Raw genomic sequence first — 13,445 nt, 5'->3', positions numbered from 1 at the left:
AGGCAGAGAGTTCCAAAGAGTTGGTGCAAGCACCTTAAATGAGCGTCCGCCTGCTCTGGATTTACGGAACTGGGGCACGCGTGTCAAATGAAGGTCAGCCGAGCGTAGGGCACGAGTCGGAGTGTAAGGGTGGCCAGGTCACTCAGAATCACAGGACCTGGGCTTTCAAGAATTTTATGCATAATGCAAAGCGCTTTGAACTGGATTCTTCGCTCTATAGGCAGCCAGTTAAGGCGGTGCAGCAGACCAGAAACTGAACTATACCTAGGCAGGGCAAACAACATGCGGGCTGCCGCATTCATAGAACGCTGCAGCCTATTAATCACAGATTTATTTGAACCAAGCAGCAGACTGTTGTAGTAGTCCAGCCTGGCCAAAACCGTAGCTTGAATGATCTGCTGGTGGGTATGGTGGTCAAACAAACCCATTATGGGTTTTAGACCGCGCAGCAGGCCGAAACAAATCCCAGCCACGGACTTAGCATGACCTCCAAAGGATAGGGCGTTGTCGACCCGTATGCCGAGGTTTTTGCAACGACTTTTGGCACAGTAGGGGTGCCCAGCTTCGGAGGCCATCACTTGCTGCCCCAGAGATGAGAGTCTCTACCTAGTAGGAGGATTTTGGATTTTGAAGAATTCAATTGGAGACAGTTTGCCTCCATCCAGACTGCTATGGCGGTCAGGTCCTCCTGGAACTTAGCAGCGTCCAGGCTAGGGTCCTTGGTAAAGGATAGTACCAGCTGTGTGTCAACCACATATGACACCAGCGAGATATTGCGGGCTTGGACCAGCACAACCAACGGCCAAATATAGACATGGTCGGACTCAGTGCTGATCCCTGAGGGACGCCTCAGAGTAACAAATGAGTCTGAGATTGAAAGGGAGGGGCAATAACTTGAAAGGACCTATTGGACAGGAAAGATATGAACCAAGCGAGGGCTTTGCCGGTGATACCGATCTCCTAAAACCGGAGGAGCAGGATGTTGTGTGAGACCGTATCAAAGGCGGCACTTAGATCTAGCAGTATAAGTGCGGATGTTCTGCCCTCATCCATGGATGCTCTAAGTTGCCCCGTTACTGCCAATAGGGCTTACTCTGTGCTGTGACTCGACCGGAAGCCATTTTGCAAGGGGTCTAGTATGGAGTGAGATTCCAAATATTGCATTAGAATGGTATTCACATGGTACTCTGTTATTTTAGCCATGAACGTAAGCAGAGAGATCGGGCAATAGTTCTCCAGCCTAGAGGCATCTAACGACAGCTTCTTTCGTAATGTAATGACTTTTGCCTGCTACTAGGATTACAGGAACTCTGCTGATGATAGGCAGAGGTTGATGAGTTCCGAACAGCTGGGAAAGAGGCAGTCTTGAAGTTTAACAAAAAGTTCCGGTTTGAGGGGGTCTTCTGGAGACCACGATTTATCTTGGTGAACCACGCCGTGAGGCCAACAACCAAGATAGATGGGAACGCAGAGAGGGAATGGATCTCGCTGCCAGTGAGATCTCCCCTCATCGGGAATAGGGGAACATCCTTTACAACGCAACTTTTACCACGCAGTGCCTTTACGACGCAACTTTTACAACGCAAACCATTACAACGCATTGCGCTGGGGGGTGCTCTAGGATAGGAAATAGATTTAATTTACTATCCAACACCTTCCCTAGTGTCCACGGGGACTGGAGTTGGAATAGTAAATTAAATATTTCACTATCCAACACCCAAAAGCACTATGCGTTGTAATGGTATGCGATGTAAAAACCGCGTTGTAAAAGCATGCGTGGTAAAAGCATGCTCTGTAATGTCATACATCCTCGGGAATATGGCATCACTCTTCGGGTGGAAGCTATCGTAGATGCCCACCACTTTATTGATGAAATAGTTTGCCAAAGTTTCACATTGAGCAATATTATTATTATTTTTAGATGACAGCAGAGATTTCACCATATACTTTAACAAGGAGAAAATAGTTTTTGAAGGGTTATTGCTGGTGTTGATTTTGTTGGCAAAATATGTGGTGCGAGCTTTCCGTATCCGTTTATGATAGACTTTCCTGGCCGTCTTATATTCAAGTTTAGCAGTGGGACTATAAGCGTGTCTCCAAGTTCGTCTTGTTGTCATACATGACATCCAAAATTCACCAAGGGAAAAGCGATTCTTTGATCTTTGTAATATGCTGTACAATTTCTTTCATCTTCATTATGCGAGTCAACAATGTAATGGACTGACATTCAAGTGTCTTCTTGAAATTTGATGGACTAGCCATTATGAGGGTACAAAATGTGTGGTTGAAAACATTGGCAACATTTCTGATCTTATATCATACATATATCATTATGACAATGCTACATCTGAGTTGAAGGCAGAAGTTGTGGTTTATTATCACATATTCAAAGAGAAAATGTTCATGTTATGGAATTTTTTTACAAGATCTACTTTAGCATTAAAACCTGCTAATGCTGTGTTTCAAATACAGCAAACAAATTTGTCTTATGCAGTAGAAGTTGTAAAGTCCACACTTAGTGCCCTGGGAGCAATGCATGCAGATTCAATGTTTTCTACCAAGTACTGTTCTTCTGATGTGTTAGACGAAACTACACGTGTTAATCATAGATCAAACAGGAGAAGGACTCTCAAATGCCAATTTGCAGATTCATGGTACTGTCAACAGTTGGACAATCTGCCGATGAAACTTCCTTTTCTCAGCAGCAAGTGCTTAGGCAGCCCATCTTGAACATTTTGATCAGAGCTATAGCTGAAATGGAGACCAGATTCCCCCACAAGAACATTAAAACTATCTAAGCCATTTCTATCTTGGTTCCCTCATCACCTCATTTTCTTGATGTGAACAAGTGTGCACCCATTCTAGACCTAAATAATGTAATCAAAGTTACTCTAGTAGCAGAACTAATGGTTGCAAAGCCATTGTTACAAGAAAAAGTCACAAATGGTGCAGATGTTGCACCCATTTGTGAACAGGTGCATGATTATGCTGAAGCTTTTCCAGTACTTTATGAAATGTATGTATCTGCTCTGGTTACAATGGTTTCAACCGCAGCCTGTGTGGAGCACCTTTTCAACCCTATCTTGTGTCCCCACACCTTTCCAACACACAATGAATCATGTTCAGAAACAGAATTTGACTATTTTAGCACATGAGGAGTTCATGGCAAACCTATGTATGGATGAGTTTGTAAGGGAGTTTTTTAAAGAACAACAAAAGGTTCTATGACTGCAACGGCTAGTTCTGCCATTGTCAGGTGTGAAAACTGTTGGCAGTTTTCAAAAATACTCCTTTCTCTTTTTTCAAATGTGTTACTGTTTTTCACGAATATGTATCTATGAAAGTACATCACAAAAGAATGACAAGAAAATAAAATGTATAAAGTTCAATTTATGCAACGAAATAAGTGTTGGACAAATTGCAACGAGTAAATAGCCAGCCTTTCTAGTGCAATGATGTCAAGGTTTTCGTGCGGTAATAGGGACCTCCTTAATCTTGAGCTATTATAATATGCTTGGCATTTAAGTACTTGTGTTCAAGCCTGGCCTGCTGGAATTTGATAGTTTGCACTTAGGTACATACGTTGCTCTTACTTTCAAATAACTCTCCACTTGTTTGCAAGTATATATGATGTACTCTAAGGCTTGTAGGTTACCTCCAGAAGCCACAAAGTGGGCCCACAGTAGCACATCTGAATGCACCATTGGCCCACCCAAATAAATATTCCTGGTGTCAGATTTACAAGCGCTCTTACCTGTAGGATGCTTGATGGAGGATTTCGCAGAGACGTTATAGACCAACTTCCCGTGACTCTAAATAATACTCAGTGATGTATTACTTAACGCTAAGTCTATTAAATAGAATTTAGGGAGGAGATGCTACCTGCTCCATAATTGTCGACCTGCGAAGCAATAAGGAAAACTTTTGTAACTTCAGCTTCTTTTAACTGTTAAACTATTATCCTAAACTAAAGTTGTACTCCTTATAGTTAAACTCAAAAGGAGCCTACCTGCGACTTATGAAGTTAGGCGTCGCGTCCGTGTTGTCGTTGTGAAGAAAGATGGAGGAGATGTGATAGTCTTCGTGGAGATTTTGGGTGCAGTCTTGTGGTGAAATTTTGTGTTCCTATATTCAGATGTAAAGAATTAGATAAGTTACTGATTTTCTATATTAAAGAAGTACCACTTTAAACTGTAGGTTTTTAACATTCCATTTTCTGTGTCACTTACTCATTTAGCCTCTTGATTTTGGTCCTTCACAACCTGTTAGCTTAATGTAACAAAAATTAGAAGTAGAGATAACAAATTCTAAAGCAACTAAAGTCTATGGATTCTTTAAATCACTACTGTGTTCATTGATTAACAGTGTTCTTTGATTAAAGTTTTAAAGTCTTAATTTTTCTCTTTCAGGGAAACAAGAACGTTCTTTGGTCAGGATTCAAATAATTGTCTTTGAATTATTGCTAGGTAAGTATGTTTTTTTATAGGTTGCTGCTTGCTTGCAATGGGCGCCTATTTTAATGTAGAAAATAAGTTCACTTAGCTTTGGTATGCTTGTCTTTCCTTTGTTGCAGCGTTCGAGAAGATGAAGGTTTCCGTGGTTTTCGCAGGCTTCCAGGGCGTTGTCTCGATGTTGCATCTCCAGGAAAGCAGGACAGGTGAGTTCACTCGCAAGGAAGGCAGGCAAAGCGTCTCGGTAACGTTGGGTGTGGCTATTTATACTCCTGCCACACCCAAACGGCTCTGACGTATTGCGCACATTTTCCTGCGTGCGTATGCGTCCTACACTGTTCTTCTTTTGCTAGTAACTGAGACGAGAGCGAAGCAAGCTCTCTCGTCTCTGCAAACAGACTCGGCAAACAGACATGGTGAGAATTAACCAGTCTCCCAACAAATCATGACAACCTTAGCATAAATATGAGGCCTGCTTATTTCCCAAAATAACGATTTGTTACAAATACATTGAATAACAACTATGATGCACAATTAGAATGTACAATACGTATACAAGTCGGAATCACATAAAATCACTGGTGTGCAGGATGCATGGGACAGGAGTGGGTTTCAAAGTGGGATAAGCTCCTTTGAGGGCATTGCGCCTACTTCTTGGGTGATGTAACAGATATCATTCTCGACAAAACAATTGCCAGTACTGCCAAATGATTTTACCACTTTTCAAATGCACAAGGATATTAAACACTTGTCACATAACCACAACACAAATTGTGACTGATTTATTCTTTTTATTTTTTATAGTTCATAAATATTTTTTCGCACTGTATCTAAAAAACTTTAATGATTCTACAAAAGTGAGCGCAAGAGAAGATCAATATGTGCTAATACATCATGTGTCAGAAATAGAAACGAACAAACAGACTAGATTAGAAGGTGGGGCCATGCGCCACAGCTCATTCATGCACTCATTTTCATATATCCTGTGAAGCTGTCATACACATTCATCTAGCATTCGAAGCAATTTTGGATAAGGGATGCTTACAAAACAACATATAACAAACAACTACAACAAGAGTGAAAAAGGGTTTAGTGTTAAAAGAAAGCATGAAGTAGCCTCACCGAGGTTCAGCAGAACCTATTCTTATCAATGGTGGGGTACTATTTTTATTTTATATCCTTCCCTAAGACCACACCACAGTCGTCAAAAAGGCCATCAAAAAATTTTTACAGTTTCAAAAGTATTGAGCCACATTATTATCACAAGAATGGCCTTAAGCACAAAGAGGGTCGACGCGTTTCGAAGCCCCTTAATGCTGGGGGTTCTCCTCAGGACCTCAAGGGTTCAGTCCTGTAAAAAATAAGACAACAAAACTTACTATCCTGTCTCTTGAAAACCTCCTACTCTATAACGGACAAGCATAACCAGCGTTATTACCTTGTCTTCTTAGTACTCCTGCTTAGGATATCCCAATTCAAATGTCACAAATTTTCATGGAGTAAGAACGCCATCATGTGCTGTTGAAAATAATAAGAGCCTGTAGTCTTCTGCAAGCCGATCCCGCATCACATTAGACTAAAAAGTTTTTACAAAAGCATGATTACCTATTTTGATTCTAGCTGATTCCAAAATCAGACACGCGCTGGGTGGCCGGTCTTCGTTTAAACCGATTCCTATATACAAAGGAGGCACACGTATCACTGAATGTCCCCAGTTATGAAAGGAACATAATCAAATCTCTACGTCGCCTATCTCCAAGTTAATCTCGTCAAAGAACTACTGGCACTCACGTTTGTGAAGGACAGTTGCCGCAATTCATACCTTAGTTGTGGACTCGGTATCCTCTTCCTTGCGCGGCGTCTCTCGGTCCGCCGTCGCACTTCCGTGTTCGCGTCTGCCCGCACATAATATGTGGCGTCCTCGACCCTAAGTATTCTGGGAGTTGTAGTCTATGTATTACCGTTACAACGCAAACCGATGCGTCCGGAACATGTGCTTGGTGTTCCAATTGAGGACGTTGATCATTCATCATATTGTGGTGATAACTTGTGAAATAGAGCAAAACTTGAACCGAACAGTGGGCGCAGGGTTACAGGGTTCCTGAAGGCAGTTTAATGCATATTGGGCAATGTAGTAGGATGATTTGTCCAAAGGGAAACTTTCACTTCTGTGCTGGGTACATACTTTCGGAGTTGTTTAAAATGTATCAAGTCGTTTCAAGCTGTTTTTTGGGTGCTTGACTTAATCGTTATTGCAACGTATTACAGTATACGGGCGTTCTATAGTTTACAATGCAGAATAATTACGGTATAAAGGCGCTCCATAGTTTACAGATGGTATAATTCGACATTTCATTCAATCCTGTCACTGCAGAATTATATTTTAGAATCAGAGTTGCCTCTCGTAATGATAATTTTTCCTCCAGGTCACCTCCTCTAGGGTCAGGGTCAACCTTAGAGATCACGGTCCATTTAAGATCATTCTCTGTATGCGAAAGATCAATCCAGTGTTGCTCTAGTGGCGCAGACAAAATGTTTTTCTTAATCCGCGATTTATGTTGGGTAATCCGCTGTCTTACCTCTTGACTGGTTTTTCCTACATAGAGCCTGTTACAAGGGCATATAATTCCATATATAACGAACTTGGTCTTACAGTTCGTGAATTTTAGATGTTTCCATGAGATGCCATTATGTTGAAACACATCTCCTTCCATGGTCAAAGGGCAGCACACGCATGTTCCACATTGGTGGTGGCCAGTGATAGGCGGTAAATTCATATATTCTCTCAATGATGGAGGCATTTGCTTTGGCATTGCCGCTCTGACTATATGGTTTGCCACACTTTTGTCTTTTTTAAAAGCGAAAAGAGGCAGGTCGATGAGCTGCCCGTCCAAATCCCTGACCAAGTGCCAATTTTTGCATATTTCTTTTTTCAACCAGTTGGATGTGGGACAGAATGTTGACACACAGACTATCCTATTTTGTTCATTTTTGGATTTTTTAGTCAGGAGGGTGTCTCGGCGTGTCCACCAAGCTCTTTTGAGCGCCCATTTTAATAGTTTCGCTGGGTATCCTCGAAGTAGTAGCCTCTCTTTTAGGGCATTCGCATGCGACATGTATTCATCCTTAAAGGTACAATTCCTGCGGATGCGCAAGAATTGGCCTAGTGGAAATTTTCCCTGAGGCTCCTCGGATGGTAACTTGTAAAGTGTAAAGCCTTATTACGGTCTGTATCTTTTTTATATAGGGTGGCGACCAGAATCCCGTCTGTGCAATACACTTCAACATCGAGAAATGGTAATCTATGTTTAGAATGTTGTATGCTAAACTTTATCTCTTCAGTTCGGTTGTTAAGCCACTGGTGGAATGACATTAATTGCTCCTCGGTACAAGACCAGAGGAATAAAATATCATTGATGTATCGGAGCCATCCTCCGATCCATTCTGCATACAGGTTATTCTCATAGATGAATTTGCCCTCAAATCGGCTCATGAATAATATCGCCAGTTCTGGAGCAAATGGGCACCCCATGGCCACGCCGCGGATCTGGAAGAAAAAATCTTCCTTGAATTTGAAGAAATTTCTTTTGCGAGCTAGTTTTGCCAGCTCTAAGATGAATTCGGTGGGCACCTTCATTGGTTTTTCTCTTTTGTCCAGAAACAGCTTAAGGGTCTCCAATCCCTCTTGGCCATGGGGTGCCCATTTGCTCCAGAACTGGCGATATTATTCATGAGCCAATTTGAGGACAAATTCATCTATGAGAATAACCCGTATGCAGAATGGATCGGAGGATGGCTCTGATACATCGATGATATTTTCTTCATCTGGTCGGGTACCGAGGAGCAATTAATGGCATTCCACCAGTGGCTTAATAACCGAACTGAAGAGATAAAGTTTAGCATACAACATTCTAAACATAGTTTACCATTTCTCGATGTTGAAGTGTATTGCACAGACGGGATTCTGGTCACCACCCTATATAAAAAAGATACAGACCGTAATAAGGCTTTACACTTTACAAGTTACCATCCGAGAAGCCTCAGGGAAAATTTACCACTAGGCCAATTCTTGCGCATCCGCAGGAATTGTACCTTTAAGGATGAATACATGTTGCATGCAAATTCCCTAAGAGAGAGGCCACTACTTTGAGGATACCCAGCGAACCTATTAAAACGGGCGCTCAAAAGAGCTTGGTGGACACCCCGAGACACCCCCCTGACTAAAAAATCCAAAAATGAACAAAATAGGATAGTGTGTGTGTTAACATTCAGTCCCACATCCAACTGGTTGAAAAAAGAAATATGCAAAAATTGGCACTTGGTCAGGGATTTGGATGGGCAGCTCATCGACCTGCCTCTTTTCGCTTTTAAAAAAGACAAAAGTGTGGCAAACCATATAGTCATAGCGGCAATGCCAAAGCAAAAGCATCCATCATTGAGAGAATGTATGAATTTACCGCCTATCACTGACCACCACCAATGTGGAACATGCGTGTGCTGCCCTATGACCATGGAAGGAGATGTGTTTCAACATAATGGCATCTCATGGAAACATCTAAAATTCACGAACTGTAAGACCAAGTTCATTATATATGGAACTATATGCCCTTGTAACAGGCTCTATGTAGGAAAAACCAGTCACGAGGTAAGACAGCGGATTACCCAACATAAATCGCGGATTAAGAAAAACATTTTGTCTGCGCCACTAGTGCAACACTGGATTGATCTTTCGCATACAGAGAATGATCTTAAATGGACCGTGATCTCTAAGGTTGACCCTGACCCTAGAGGAGGTAACCTGGAGGAAAAATTATCTTTACGAGATGCAACTCTGATTCTAAAATATAATTCTGCAGTGACAGGATTGAATGAAATGTCCGAATTATACCATCTGTAAACTATGGAGCGCCTTTATACCGTAACTAGCAGCCCGCCCCGGCTTTGCCCGGGGCAGAAGGGGGCTGGGGGCAGCATTTTAAGTCTCTGTGCACCCCCTCCCCCACATTGCCCAGACCGCATCCCTCCCGCTTCCCGCCCCGATATTGGCCATACCGCCTACCCTACCGCCTCGCGCCTTGCGCCTTGAGCCTCCCCCCGCCCGCCTCCCGCCTCTCGCCTGCCTTTGCCTTACCGCCACTCCTCGCCGCAAGTCCACTCCTCGCCGCAAGTCACCGCTCCTCCCCGCATATCGTCATTACGTTACGTGTAGGTCGCGATCAGCGCTACGTCGCGGCCGGCGCTTGTTTTGGGAGACTACTTTGTTTACAAATTTTAATTTTTTAATTTACGTTTTTTTTAAATTTAATGTCGCCTATGTCCATCTACACACCCTGACATTTTCATAGATGTATCGGGTGTGTAGATTGGCGCTGTGGTTCCCGAGTTTACCTTGCCAAAAGGTGCAAGTTCTCTCTTTATAATAGTAGTATAGATTATTCTGCATTGTAAGCTATAGAACGCCCGTATACTGTAATACAATGCAATAACGATTAAGTCAAGCACCTAAAAAACAGCTTGAAACGACTTGATAAATTTTAAACAACTCCGAAAGTATGTACCCAGCACAGAAGTGAAGGTTTCCCTTTGGACAAATCATCCTACTACATTGCCCAATATGCATTAAACTGCCTTCAGGAACCCGGAACCCTGCGCCCACTGTTCGGTTCAAGTTTTGCTCTATTTCACAAGTTATCACCACAATATGATGAATGATCAACGTCCTCAATTGGAACACCAAGCACATGTTCCGGACGCATCGGTTTGCGTTGTAACGGTAATACATAGACTACAACTCCCAGAATACTTCGGGTCGAGGACGCCACATATTATGCGCGGGCAGACGCGAACACGGAAGTGCGACGGCGGACCGATAGACGCCGCGCAAGGAAGAGGAGACCGAGTCCACAACTAAGGTATGAATTGCGGCAACTGTGCTTCACAAACGCGAGTGCCAGTAGTTCTTTGACGAGATTAACTTGGAGATAGGCGACGTAGAGATTTGATTATGTTCCTTTCATAACTGGGGACATTCAGAAATACGTGTGCCTCCTTTGTATATAGGAATCGGTTTGAATGAAGACCGGCCACCCAGCGCGTGTCTGATTTTGGAATCAGCTAGAATCAAAATAGGTAATCATGCTTTTGTAATAATTTTTTAGTCTGATGTGATGCGGGATCGGCTTGCAGAAGACTACAGGCTCTTATTATTTTCAACAGCACATGATGGCGTTCTTACTCCATGAAAATTTGTGACATTTGAATTGGGATATCCAAAGAAGGAGTACTAAGAAGACAAGGTAATAACGCTGGTTATGCTTGTCCGTTGTAGAGTAGAAGGTTTTCAAGAGACAGGATAGTAAGTTTTGTTGTCTTATTTTTTACAGGACTGAACCCTTGAGGTCCTAGGAGAACCCCCAGCATTAAGGGGCTTCGAAACGCGTCGACCCTCTTTGTGTTTAAGGCCATTCTTGTGATAATAATGTGGCTCAATAATTTTGAAACTGTAAATGGTTTTGATGGCCTTTTTGACAACTGTGGTGTCGTCTTAGGGAAGGATATAAAATAAAAATAGTACCCCACCATTGATAAGAATAGGTTCTGCTGAACCTCGGTGAGGCTACTTCACGCTTTTTTTTTACACTAAACCCTTTTTCACTCTTGTTGTAGTTGTTTGTTATATGTTGTTTTGTAAGCATCCCTTATCCAAAATTGCTTCGAATGCTAGATGAATGTGTATGACAGCTTCACAGGATATATGAAAATGAGTGAATGAATGAGCTGTGGCGCATGGCCCCACCTTCTAATCTAGTCTGTTTGTTCGTTTCTATTTCTGACACAATATGTCTTAGCACATATTGATCTTCTCTTCCGCTCACTTTTGTAGAATCGTTAAAGTTTTTTAGATACAGTGCGAAAAAATATTTATGAACTATAAAAAATTAAAAGAATAAATCAGTCACAATTTGTGTCGTGGTTATGCGACAAGTGTTTAATATCCTTGTGCATTTGAAAAGTGGTAAAATCATTCGGCAGTACTGGCAATTGTTTTGTTGAGAATTTTGTTCGGTGCAGCCTTACTACGCTTTAGCCAAACCCTTCGTCGTTTCTTGTAACAGATATCATGACACCTGGAGCTGGACCTGGGATCAGGGTATCTTTTTGTTGGGGTTGCCAGCCCAGTCCAGGTGCCAGTTCCCCCAAAGCAAGGAACGAGGCCGCAGGGGTGTGAGCAGGCCTCAGGAATGGGGCCTGCATCTTTGGTCATGGTTGTCCTCAGCAAAGGGGGGTATGGAGGAGACAGCGCACTATCCCGGCATCTCTGGCCTGCCCTCAGTTACAGGGGCAACGCGTCTATGGAAAAGGAGAGGTGCGCCTGGAGCCACAAATTCAGGGGATGCGCTGAACTCGATCAGTGAAGGCAGGGAATCCTCCAGCTGCAATGAAGTTGAAAGGTGGGATTTTCGCCAGCGCCGCTCACGGGTAACTGGATCTCCTACAAAATGCAGTTTGCAAATTGGAACCAGGCTGGGCTGATTATCAGATTTGTTATGACCCATGATCCCAGTTAGCTGCTGGACTTGCAGTTTTCGGAGTATACTGCAGCGGAAGGAAGAGGAAACCTTTGATGGCCCTGAGGTGTCTGGAACAGGGGGCGAGCAAGCAATCCCTTAGAGAACTGTTGGGGGAACAAAGGGAGCAGCAGGCAGGCAGGCCAGCACATCAAGTCAATTTGCAGAGTGACCATACCACCATCAGCCCAGCAGGAAACAGGCCTGCACAACAAAGCAAGTGATCAAAATGGCGGTTCCTCCTGGCAGCACAGCAGTTCTCTGCAATGTGCAGAATGTAAAGCCAGCAGAGTCTGGTTACAAGTCCCATACAGTGTCTAAAATCGTGGGGTCAGAGCCCCAGTACTTATACTCAAAAACAGCTTTTATGAAAGAGTGGCTTCAAAGGAATCTTTAGAAGTGCACAACAATCCCTTTCAGCCCAGCCCTGGCTCCAGATGATCAGTAGTCGATAAATCAGCCCTTTGTGTGACAGCAGGACACAACCTCTCCCTCTCAAAGCCCAGGATGACTATCATTATGCAGATGAATTCAGATGTATCCCGTGTCACACCCAGCCCTTCCTGTGTTGTGGCTGTCTGGAAAGTATGAACAAGTGTAACTGTCACCTAGCTCAGACGTGTATTGGAGTCAGGTTGCAAAGCACAATGAGTCATAAGCACAGAGAAATTCCCACTTTTGGAAAGTAAGAACAAGAAAGGCTTGGGTCCTCACACTACCTCGCTTGGACACTTTAATATTGTTAAACAAAAAAAATGACCAGGTAGGGTGTTACTACCAAGTTGAATCTTAGACATACTGTTCTAAAGTCTGAGGGATTTAATTCACTTTTTAAGAAATAAATGGTACCATTCATTTCATCTCATGAGATGGACAATACATCATTTGGATTAGGTGTAAAATATTACACAGATAATACACAAACACATTAAAGCAACATATTTGTGATAAGACATAGTATGAAATGATCAAAACAACAATGATCATATGTAAACACTCATAAACAGTGCGAATGACTAGTCCTTATTTGTAAGCTAGCACTAGGCGGACAGCAATAAGGATTGCGCTTGATGTCCCGCCCGTGTCATGAGTAGAAGGGTTACACATTTATAAAAGGTGCTGTCTGAAGGGGGGAACAACAATTTAGACTGATCGTCCATTCCTTGGCTCTGTTATGTATCGTCGATTCCTTGACTCTGTTATGTTAAAATTGCATTCAATAAGATTGGTCTGGGAAATTATTATGACAATCCTGAAAGCATACCAACTAATATGAAGCCAATCATAAAAATGCTTATTACAAAGAATTAGGAATGCTTTTAGTTTATAGGCAGCCAAAAGGCCAGGAATTGTATCTATCTTTTAGCACTCAGACACAATCACCCTTCCTTCTGACTAGGTTTCGTTTCTGCACAGTGCACTTTCT

This window comes from Lissotriton vulgaris, chromosome 5 (genome assembly GCF_964263255.1).
Source record: "Lissotriton vulgaris chromosome 5, aLisVul1.2, whole genome shotgun sequence".
Classification (NCBI taxonomy): Eukaryota; Metazoa; Chordata; class Amphibia; order Caudata; family Salamandridae; genus Lissotriton; species Lissotriton vulgaris.
The sequence above is the reverse complement of the archived record's forward strand: the minus strand, read 5'-3'. Positions refer to the sequence as shown.